Source organism: Xenopus laevis, chromosome 8S (assembly GCF_017654675.1).
Source record: "Xenopus laevis strain J_2021 chromosome 8S, Xenopus_laevis_v10.1, whole genome shotgun sequence".
NCBI lineage: Eukaryota > Metazoa > Chordata > Amphibia > Anura > Pipidae > Xenopus > Xenopus laevis.
Genome location: NC_054386.1, coordinates 72,312,713 through 72,325,170, shown reverse-complemented (window position 1 = coordinate 72,325,170; position 12,458 = coordinate 72,312,713). Strand labels below are relative to the sequence as shown.

Sequence of the window (12,458 nt, the reverse complement as noted above, 5' to 3'; positions counted from 1 at the left end):
TCTAGAAAGCTTATTATTTTTTATAAAAAAAAACCCTGTAGTTTTATTTTTTATGTGTATTTTTATGTGTAGTGGGACAAATAGGAGAGCCAAATGGTATGCTAAGTATTTTATTGGCTTAGTTCACTGGCCCTTAAACTGAGCCAGACTAAGTATAGAACATTAATAATTAATTTAAACATAATATTCTTAAAGGAAATTCTAAATTTTTAAAGTTCTTTTAAGTATTATCAGTTAAAATAAAATCCACAGAAGCTGTACATCTGCTACTTAAAGGAAGGTGTGCATATGGCGTCCTATCTGTCAATACAGTCAATACTGCAGTTGCATTTAGCTCTTAAGTATGTAGAAACAAGTGGCAAGTATGTTTAAAAAAGGCTGCTTTCAGTGATGTTCTGCAGCAATGGCATTATCTATGGATTGCATGCTCCTCCTAGTGGTGGGATGCAAATATATATATTTTTTTAATATTCATACATATGTATTGGGTTAAAAAACAATGTTCTAAATTTGAGACTAATGTTCCACTGATATAAGTCAACTTTGGTGGTAGATTGGGGTTATGTACCCCACTAAATTTTTACAGGCCCCCATTATCTTAACCTCTACTGTCTCTTAAAACTATGCGGTTCCATTACAAAAATATAAATGCCAGTATGCTTCAATGTGAGTGTTTTTCTATCTTGTATATGAATCCCCTTACTTTTTATACACAAGAAGACGAATGGTACTATTGAGATTTTCACAGTGTTGGAAAATGACTATTGACAAGATGTCAAGAACAGAGCCATTTACTTAATATTTACGCAATGTTTACGTAACAGACTTGGCTATTTTATCTAAAGATGTATGTGTTCCTATGTATGTGTGTGTGACTTTGATGCCCCTTACATTTATATCCACAGAGTTTACATTTTTCCCTTTTGCTGACCTCTGACTTCCATTATGTTAAAAACATGATTGTAGAGTATTCATCTTGACCCAGTTCGCATCTGCTTGTATTCCTCACCTTTTTATTGTTCAACTTTACATGTGCTTCCACTAGGGTTTCTGAGATGTGAGAAAACATGAGTATCTTTATCTTTTTATCTGCCATCAAATAATGCGTATCTATGTTTTCTCTTGTAGAATTTAACAATGTTACAAATCATTTCTTTTTATGGCTAATAGGTCCCACAGGTCTGCACCCTCGCTGACAAACACGAGGGTGGGACCTGTTAGCATACGTAATTTTTTCTTTATTATGTTAACATTTATGAGAGAATAGGATAATACAGTATATTTTAATTCTATTTTACAATGCATATTCTCAAAACAAGCAATGCCATAGTCATGGTCCAACATTACAATGTAAAGACTGTCTTTTTAACTTTGAAAAGTTGTCCAAATAACAAATAGACAACATGAAAGTAACAAATGAGCCTTGAACAAGAAAACTGCATTTAGATTTAAGTCTCCTTAATTTGCAGCAGACCTTGTAAAGAAGTAATTCTCAGCCTTCTGTTTTTTTTGAAGAAGAAAAGTAGCTAATTTATTACTTCGAATTCGTCGCACAAGAAATCAATTTCGGAGGCATGTTGCTTCCAAAAGCACTAGCGAGGAAGGATATGCTAAGGCATAATGTAGAAAGCATTTTAAGCATTTCCAGAATTTTTTTTTCAATCCTTGTAATAAATGGATGTCTCTAAATTATTTTAAAAACTTTTATAAGTTTATAATATTGTAATACCGTTATCAATAGTGATGGGCAAATCTGTGCCATTTTGCTTCGCAGAAAAATTTGCGAATTTGCCGATAAATTAGTGAAACTGCAGCGAAAAATTAGCAAAACACATTGAAGTGAGCGACAATTTTTATATGAGCGACAATTTTGTCCAAATGCATTAAAGACACGCGAGAATTTTACGTGCGCGACTATTCTGACGTGCAACAATTATTTTTGTTGCGGCAGATTTTTTGCCGGCAAATTTTCGCTGCTGTTTCATAAATGTATTCACTGGTGGCAAAACGCGTAAATTCGCTGACAAATTGTGCCTGCAGAATTTATTCGCCCATCACAAGTTCATCATTTATGCTTTATCTATGTTTTTCACAGACACTGTAGCCTAAATTATTCAATGTATTAATTTTGGAAACACAAACTCCTAACTTCTTTGGAAGGCCAACACATCAATAAGAAAGGCTATTAAGAAAAGATGTAGATCGAGAGTTAGAAAATGGCAATAAATTCAGAACAAGTGAATGTGCTTAAACAGTTATTTTCTATTCTATTCTATTCATTCTATAGAGTCAAGATTTAGTGGCACTAATGTCTTAGCTCAGTCTACTCAATGGCTGAAACAGGATATAGTACTTAAATATTTATGGAAGTTAATGTGTGTAGTTTTGCAGTTGCAGCATACCTGACATACCTGCCTTTAAAGACATTGGTTTTGGTAATGTTTGTTCATGGAAAAAAAGAAAAAAATGTGATTCCCTTTAAAGGGGCTGTTCACCTATCAGTTAACTTTAAGGGAGTTATTTATCAAATTTATCCCAATTTTATCTGAAAAAACTCAGACCAAATCCGCACAGGTTTTTTGCCTTATTTATTTATACACTTTTCCAAAGAAATCCGAAAACACCATTAAAAATATGAATCGTACAATTTTTTTTTGGATTTACCACCTGAAACCTGATTTTTTTTCTTCGGGTTATTGTAAAAATAAAACCCAGCGCAGATCAAAAAATCTTTGGGACTTCTCCCATTGACTTATATGCATCCTCGACTGGTCTGAGATGCCTGATTTTCGGATTCTGACTTTTTCTATCCTCGAGGTAAAATAAATCTTGAAAAATCTGCGTTTTTTTTTTTCACTGAAAATTGGATTTTAAACTAAAAAAACACAAATTTTTTAGGGTTTTGGCATTCGGAGTTCATTATATAACCCTATTAGTATGATATGGAACTTTTCAACTAGTCTTCATTATTTATTTTGTATAGTTTTGGAATTATTTACCTTCTTCTTCTGATTCTTTCCAGCTGCCAAATAAAAAGCTAAATAACCCAAAACCCACAAATAATGAAAAATGAAAAACAATTGCATATTGTCTCAGATCATCATTCTTTACTTCATACTAAAAGTTAACTGACAGGTGAACAACCACTTTAAAGGGCATATATTAGTTTTAATTTTATGAGTGCTTGAATAGCAAACCGAATAATATTTAGCAGTTGTGGATGAGATTGAGCTTTGAGCAGCTGTACAATATGGAACTATTAATACATCTGAGGGCAAGAGGGATACCTGGGGCATATAATAGTTTTACTGGTGTCCTGTTTTGTTTCCCCATAGTGAGGAAGGGATAGAGGTGATTATGAGTCCCCTAACTCTACATTACCCTAGATTAGCCCAGTTGCTCAAAAAGCATGCTGTATTATTAGGTCTGCACATAACTCATGTCTTAGAACAGGGTTTTTAAATTTTGGATTATTGTTTGTTGGCTGGCCTATTGGTCTGAATAGCTGTTTTTAATGTAGACGATTAAAAGTTACATTTTATAGTACTGAATTCTGCTTTTCGAATGAGTATCTGAAACATAAAGTGGTGAGGTGCCAGCATAGTTTTTTTTACAAGAGGGCATTATAGAAAGCTAGAGGCATTTTTTTCCATAAAAAAAAACAAAGAGGCCATCCCTTTAGACTTGAGGAACTGATGTTTCCATTTAAAGCAGTGAAGGTGGTACGTCACAGTGAGGGCAGTGGGGTTTTGGAATGCACTGCCAGGTGATAATATCATAGTAGATTCTATTCATGCCTTCAAGAGTAGCTTGGTTGACTTCCTGGACAAGCATAATAGGCAAAGCTACTATATACTGTATAAGTAACAGGGGGACCTTATTTATCAAAATACCAATTTCTATTTAAATAAAAAAAAGTCCAACCAAACTAGAATGCAAGACTGGACCTTATTTATTATTTTTAAAAGCACACTTTAATCAGATCGGGACAAATGCCATAAAATCAAGTGAAAATCCAAATCGTATGATTTCTTCGGATTTTTTCTTGAATCGCTCGATTTTTTTCTGGCTAAATCTAGCACAGACCACAGAAACTTCCATATAGGATAGGGACCTCTCCCATTGACCTATATACAACCTTAGCAGGTCTGAGATGGAGTATTTTCGGATTCAGACTTTTTCCATCTGCTGGGTATAATAAATCTTAAAAATATCGAGGTTTTTTTTGCACTTCAAATTCGGATTTTATAGTAAAAAAAAAAACCGCAAATTTTTAACATTCAGAGTTTAACAAATAAACCCCAAAATGAATGAATAAATGAATACATAAATAAATAAATTATACTAACATGCACATACAATAGATTCAGGAATTACAGATTGCTTGACAAAACAGGAAGATGAGTACCATACAAAGCTTTTACTGCATTCAAAGTTTTATCACAAATTGCCATTCATTAATATGCCTAGTGACCTGCCACAAACTTACAAAACATTATAGTAGTCTTTGCATAACTAGCAAAAATAGCAGAGACTACATCAGAGAATGTTTCTATTGTGAGCTGCAGGGGTGCTTTTCAAAATAATTTTCGTTCTGTCGTCATCATAACTTTTTCGTTTATTCCTAAAAATACCATGGAAAAGACTTTCCACAAAATAAAAGGTTAAGAGGCATCTGTCACTAGTGTAGAAACATAAAGCACATAAAAAAAAAAAAATAGGTCACTACAACTGAAGATAAACCTGTCTCATTCCCAACTCACTGTAACAGCCAGACATTATTACTTTTGATGTTTTTTTTCAGTTGTTTTGACATTTTGCTGTAGAAAAAATACAAGAGTAAAAGCTTTCAGGTCTGGATATGGAATAAATGGAAGATTCATGCTTGGCAGCGCCTTGTGCCTTATTTTTTAAATCACTAAAGTTTCCCTATCTTGCAAAACAATAGAACAAAGCAGACTAAGAAGCTGTTTCAAATGATGCATTTGTTTTTATTTCAAAGAGAATTTCTGTTATTTTAGTTAACTCACTATTGCCAACATAACTAGCATGCAGTCCTGATGCACTAAAGAGTCTGCAATATGTGGGCCCTAATTAGCCCTCAGGTTCATGGGGTAGTACACGCTGTAACAGTATTTTAGTTATAGTTAATGGCCTTTGCTGAGGCAGCCCCTGGGAAGCTGGCAGGGCCTATACCGCAAGGGCTTGTGGGATAGAAGTCACAGAAGTTTCTAGTACATGGGCATAGCATTGATTGGTCCTTTAAGTTAACAGGTGTCTGCTACCTGATTGGTAGGCAGATGTTTTTACCCAGCAACAACGAGTTGGCACCAGCTGTTGGGCCTATATAAGGGGGAACATCAGGGCATGGGTAACAGAGAAGTCACAGACCTGCAAGACAGCATGTCTCTACGAGTTCCTGCGAGCAGCGCTGATCCGACTTCACCTGGACCGAGTTCAGCAATGGACAAATCGGCACGCCTTGATGAGATCCTCCGCTGGGCACAGTTTGAAGCTGGCGCTGATGAGCTACGCTTATTGAGTCAAGCGTGCTTGCGCCCCTCCCCTCAGAGGACAGCAACCGGCGCAGAGTCTCCGCCTTCTGAAGAAGCGACATCACCGATACCGCCCACCACTCAATCAAGAGCTCCGGCGAAGCCCGCCCCTTTAAAGCGCTACAGTACCCGCAGCTTTAAGGGTCCGGCTAAGAAGAAGAACCCAGTGTCAAACCTTTCAGCCAAGAAGAAGGTCCCCCATAGCGGCGGGCATTCCCGCCCCAGCACAGCTCCTCCTGTGTCTCCTACAGACTGGCCGCCTGCTTCTCTTCCAGCAGCGCAGGGCCGTCCGGCTCCGCCCACCAGAGGTGTGTCCCCAGCAGAACCATCGATGTCGCGCATTTCAGCCCAGCCGCCTAAGCCTGCCCAGATCCGCGGCCCGCCCCTTCTCAACACAGGACCTACTGCAGACGGTCCGGCCGTCCGGCCTCCTTCTGATTGGCCGCCTTCAACGCCTTCCCCATCGCAGGATCATGTGGCTCCGCCCACCGGAGGCGTCACCTCTGCAGCACCGGCTTCTTCCCATTTGGCAGCCAACCCTCCTATTACTTGGCCGTCTATGTCACCACCAGCAACCCAGGGCCTCATGGCTCCGCCTATTAGGGGAGGCGACTCCCAAAACATTCAGAGCTGTAACACTTTAATCAACCCAGCCTCTAGTCAAGGGGGTGTGGGCTCCTTTAGAGCAGTTGCAGCAGCAGCTCCTATTCCTTCCCCTACCCAGTCTGTGCTTGCTTTACAGGTCCAGCCTCCGCTGAGGGAACCTGCAACAAGCAGTCTTCATGAGAGCAATGCTGCACAAGACATAGGTAATACTGACAATGCTCAATTGTTAAAAACTTTACTTCGTTTGCTTGTCCCTGGCGCGGCGTCCACGCAATCAAGCGCAGGGGCCCCTGAATCTGCATTTAGAGATTCTATTTTATGTGAAACAACACCCCTTGGTTTACATTTATCTCAGTCTATTAAAGATAAGATAAACAGGGGAGAATATGTAGATTTACTATCTTTATTGCCTTCAGTGAAGGTATTTTTAAAGGATAAGAAGAATGAAGCAGAGGAAGACAGGCGTAGGCCAGTAGCTAGAACCTTTACTAACTGGTTGCAGGCATTTTGCATCTATGCTAACATCCTGTGTTCCAGACACCCTCAGTTGGGGGCTAGTTTATTTAAACATGTAGATATCATTCTAGAAGCATACAAATCTTATGGAGGTATTTCGTGGTTTATCTATGAGGACAGGTTTAGGCAGAAGATGGCCGTTCAAACATCGATTCCTTGGGGCACTAAGGATGTTGACCTTTGGATGGGCATGATGGCTCCTCGCCCAGTGACCAACCCACCGATGTTGCAAAAACCAGGGCAAAAGTACAATACTTGTTGGGCGTATAATGATTCAGCTTGTAAATGGCAAAGTAATTGTAAATTCAAACATGAATGCTCTCATTGCGGGAGCAACCACCCTGCCTTTCGATGTGTCAAGAAATTCATTACTACTCCCAACAAATTGTTATCAAAGGAAACAGGAAAGATTGATAACTCCGGTGAAGCTGTTAGATATGCTTCCTTACCTAAGGCAGTACCCAAACCGCAGGATGGCGGCTTTAATTGAGGAGGGTTTTAGTTATGGATTTTGGATCCCGTTCAGGAATAGTAATTCGGTAGTTGTTCCGGATAATCTTAAATCTATCAATGTTAATTTGGAAGTTGTTAGGGAAAAAATTGCTAAGGAGCTTGCAGCTCACAGGATAAAGGGGCCTTTTCAGGAACCACCATTCACAGATTTTAGGATCTCTCCTTTAGGACTTGTTCCTAAAAAGGAACCTGGAACTTATAGAATGATACATCACCTATCATTCCCAGCAGGGAATTCAGTTAATGACGGGATTGACCCTGAATTGTGCACTGTAAATTATGCATCATTTGACCAAGCTATTGAGATTATTAAAAAATGTGGTAAAGGTGCTCTACTTGCGAAAAGCGACATTGAGTCGGCTTTTAGATTATTGCCTATCCACCCAGAGTGTTGGAAATTACTAGGTTTCCATTTTGAGGGTTTATTTTATTTTGATTGTTGTCTCCCGATGGGATGTTCTTTATCTTGTTATTATTTTGAAGCTTTTGCCACATTTGTACAATGGGTAGTTCAGCATGAAACTAATTCTAAGTTTATATTGCACTACTTAGACGATTTTTTATTTGTCGGACCACCTCAGTCGGATCACTGTTTTTATCTCTTAAGAATGTTCATTTGGCTTGCTAACAGGTTTGGTATCCCTCTTTCAAAGGAGAAAACAGTTTACCCCACTAATGTGATGCAATTTCTAGGCATAGAAATTGACACTATTAAACAAGAGTTTAGATTACCACAGGATAAATTAGTTCAGTTAAAAAGTCTGATTAATTCTGCTTTAGCTGCCAAAAAACTGAAGTTAAAGCATATACAATCTCTTGTGGGGCATTTGAATTTTACTACAAAAATAATACCAATTGGCAGAGTATTTAACAGACGTTTAATTGCTTTGACTGAGGGAATAACAAATCCTAACTGGCACATTAGGATTCCTCAAGAGGTTAAAGAGGACCTGCTCATTTGGCAATAGTTCTTACAAGATTTTAATGGTAAGGCATATTGGCAAGATGATTTTCTGGGAAGTTCAGTACTGCATCTTTTTACAGATGCCGCGTCTTCAACTGGCTTTGGTGCTATATTCAATAGCCATTGGTGCTCGGATTCTTGGCCTATAAGTTGGCATGAACAAAACTTAACAAGAAACTTAGTGCTATTGGAATTTTTTCCCATTTTGGTTGTACTTGAGATTTGGGGTGCACATTTAGCCAATAAAAGGATCATTTGGCACACTGATAATTTGGGTGTTGTTTATGTAATAAATAATTTGACTTCTAATTCACCGCCGGTTTTAAGGTTGTTAAGACAAGTGGTTTTTAGGGCCTTAAAGTACAATATTTGGATTAAGGCCAAGCATATTCCAGGTTTTAAAAATAATATAGCCGATGCTTTATCTCGGTTTCAGTTCGAGCTATTTTGGAGGATTGCAGACAACCCGGATCCATACGGTGCCTCATGTCCAGATTACCTTTGGGGGCTTATTCTGCCAGAGCATGTGAGGTGTTAAGGAATGCACTAAGTGAGAAAACTTGGAATGAATATGCAACAAGCTGGTGGAATTGGTCTCTTTTCAAGGATAGCAACAAGCAAGAAATTTGGCAGGATAGAGACTTAATTCTGTGGTACATACTGGAGCTTTCAGAGGCTCAGTATTCTTATGCGAAAATCAGTAAAAATTTGGCGGGTATCTCGTATTTCCTTAAATTGCAGGGCTTGCAAGATTTTACAAAGCCTTTTTTAGTTAAGCAAATATTAAGAGGTTTAAACAGAGTTAGTCAGACATTTGACAACCGGAAACCAATAACCTTGTTGTTATTGGATAAGTTGGTCCAAAAACTGCCAGAAGTCTGTTTTTCACAATATGAGATAACACTATTCAGTTTATTGTTTATATTTTCATTCTTTGCTGCCTTAAGAGTTAGTGAGTCGATTTCTAGCAATAAGAAAAAACCAGGGGGCCTTGATGTTTCGGATGTTGTATTAGTGCAAGAAAAACTTAGGATTATACTTAAGAAATCTAAAACAGATCCAACAGGAAAAGGCACTTTAATTTGGTTGGGTTCTTTTTCGGTAGAGAGTTTGTGCCCTATTGCAACCTTTTTCAAATTTATGGCTTTACGGCCGAATATCCCAGGCCCACTCTTTATTCATGCAGATGGTTGTTTTTTATCTACCTTTCAATATAGACAAGTCCTAAAAAAGACACTTAGCGCAGTGGGTCTTTCACCGAAAGACTATAATACTCATTCGTTTAGGATTGGTGCAGCCACGCAAGCGGCGCTTTTTGGCTTTAGTGAGCAATCCCTTATGAAGCTAGGTAGATGGTCCTCTAAGCGCTATCGCTCATATGTTCGGCCAAGTTTAGTTGATGACTAATTTAAAAATCCAACAAATTTGTTTTTACAGGGCACCCGCTCATGGTGTGGATTATTGGCCATTCTTTTGTCTTTCGGGCGAAGAAACGAGCTGAAGAACGCACTTATGGTGTCAACCTGGGTATTAAAAATGTAAATATAGTTTGGATGGGCCTCAGAGGTCTTAAATGGGATGATATGTTACCAATTGCATTGCAAATGTCTACTAGGTGGGGCATTCCAGCTATAATTTTTATTCACTTAGGAGGAAACGATATTGGCTCATTGAGGTCCATTGACCTCATCAGAAATATCAAAAGAGATTTAGCTCAGCTCCGTTTCATTTTCCCAGACAGTTGTATTATTTGGTCTGAAGTGATCCCTAGATTAATTTGGCTACAAGATGCCAGAGTACGCCCATTGGAGCGTTGCAGGAAAAAATTAAATTTTTGTTTAGCCAAATTTGCTAAGAGCGTGAACATTTTGGTTCATCGCCATTTTGAATTGGAGTCAGGTGGAGAAGGCCTTTATTGGTATGACAGGGTGCATCTGTCAGATATCGGGAATGACATCTTTAATATGGGCATTCAAGATGCCATTGAAAAAGCAATCAAGTTGTGGGGTTGGCCAAGACCAATCTAAGGTTTTAGCTAGTCTTGGCATGGCGGGATTAAAGTGCATACAAAGAGAGGCAGCCTGCTGGTGTTTGAGCAGTGGCTGGCTGGGGATAGCACATTTTGAATTTCTATGAAGAGTTATGAAAAGAAATGTTATTGCTGAAAATTAAATAAAGTTTACAGCTGCGGCCTTTCTCCACCTACAATTTTTGTGTTGTTTCTATTTATTAAAGTTTAAAACATGCGTGTTACTCATCCCATGCAATATGTGGGCCCTAATTAGCCCTCAGGTTCATGGGGTAGTACACGCTGTAACAGTATTTTAGTTATAGTTAATGGCCTTTGCTGAGGCAGCCCCTGGGAAGCTGGCAGGGCCTATACCGCAAGGGCTTGTGGGATAGAAGTCACAGAAGTTTCTAGTACATGGGCATAGCATTGATTGGTCCTTTAAGTTAACAGGTGTCTGCTACCTGATTGGTAGGCAGATGTTTTTACCCAGCAACAACGAGTTGGCACCAGCTGTTGGGCCTATACAAGGGGGAACATCAGGGCACGGGTAACAGAGAAGTCACAGACCTTCAAGACAGCATGTCTCCCACCCTCCCACCCCCTGTATAAGATTATATATGTTATTAATAATAAAAAAAAAAAAATGGAGTAAATATTGATATTGTCGCAGCTGTTTGATGTAAAATCTGAGCTAATGTGTGCGGGATTAAAGTGCATACAAAGAGAGGCAGCCTGCTGGTGTTTGAGCAGTGGCTGGCTGGGGATAGCACATTTTGAATTTCTATGAAGAGTTATGAAAAGAAATGTTATTGCTGAAAATTAAATAAAGTTTACAGCTGCGGCCTTTCTCCACCTACAATTTTTGTGTTGTTTCTATTTATTAAAGTTTAAAACATGCGTGTTACTCATCCCATGTCCAAAACATAAATCTGTAGCATTATATGTCTTTGATCCCCTCATATATCAATGTAGTATTTTCATTTTCTGGTGTCATGGACCCTTTAAAAGGTTAGTAATAACAGGACATGAAGAACTTCGACTTCAACCATTCGCCATCTAAAACCTGCTAAATTGCTCTTTTAGCCTATGGGGACCTCTTAGAACCTATTTGGAATCAATTGGTGGACTTTGAAAAATCAAAGTTTTTTTTAAAAAAAAATACTTTCGAATCGTATTCGATCTCACTTTGATTCGTTTTTTTAAAATAAATTTCGGTTGGTCTTTTTTATTCGAATTTCAAAGTTTCAAAAAAAAACTCCCATTGCTTCGAAATTTTAACCTTATAAATCTTCCCCGAAATGTCCAGCAATATGGACTTTTCTTTATGGTGTTTTTTTTTTTGTATTGAGGAATTATCTACAATATATAAAATATAAGTAATAAGTAAATATATAAAATAATGAGTAAATACTACTGCGATGGATGTATTTTGCCACGAATATCTAAAACTCCCATCATATTTGGCCCTTATGTGTTTTTCAGTGGTATTAAATAGTGATGGGCGAATTTGTCCCGTTTCTCTTTGCCACAAATTTCCCTCAAAATTCGCAAAAACGGGCGACAACTTCGTCGTCAAAATTTTTTCAACGCCAGCTAACTTCCAGGGTCGCATTTCCGTGGCAAATTCACAAATTTATTGCCAGCGATGAAACACGCAAATTCACTGTGAATTTGCGCTTGCCAAATAAAATCGCCCATCACTATTATTAAAACAATAAAATATGAGCATATTAAGCAAATTATGTTCATTTATAGTTTCTGTAATAGAAATGCACAGAGAAAAATTGTTTTTGTCTTTAATTAAAAATATCTGTAATAAAAATGCTTTTATTACCACAATCCTGCAATATTGCTTAAAAATGCATTTACAATTACAGATGTAGTAGAGAAATCCATTGTATTCTTCTACCCAAATTGCTTTTGTGCTGCATGTGCACAAGAAACGGGTGCTGAGAACATTATTAAAAGTGATAATTCAGTTGGAAATGAGAATTTCCCAGATCAAGTGTACTAACGGTGTAGTACTTCACCCCACTGTTACTTCACCCCACAGATAATAATATAAGGCAAATGTATATATTGTTAACTTTTGAATTTAGAAATACTGTCATTAAAAAACTACCCATTTTTATAATGCAACTTAATCATTAGTGATGTGGTTGCGCTTAAGGCAACTTTGTTTCTTTTGTTTCAGAAAACTTTGTGATTCCCTTTTACATCTCTGCTCAATTAATTTTTGCCATTTTTGTGCTACAGAGGTTTAATCACAATATCAGTTTATAAATGTGTGTGT

General features: G+C 37.8%; 1 protein-coding gene across 1 annotated transcript in view; it reads left to right on the top strand.

Moving 5' to 3' along the window:
- LOC108700149 (connector enhancer of kinase suppressor of ras 2) overlaps nt 1-12,458 on the top strand; it is a 298,982-nt gene that overhangs the window by 208,548 nt on the left and 77,976 nt on the right. The window lies entirely within an intron of this gene.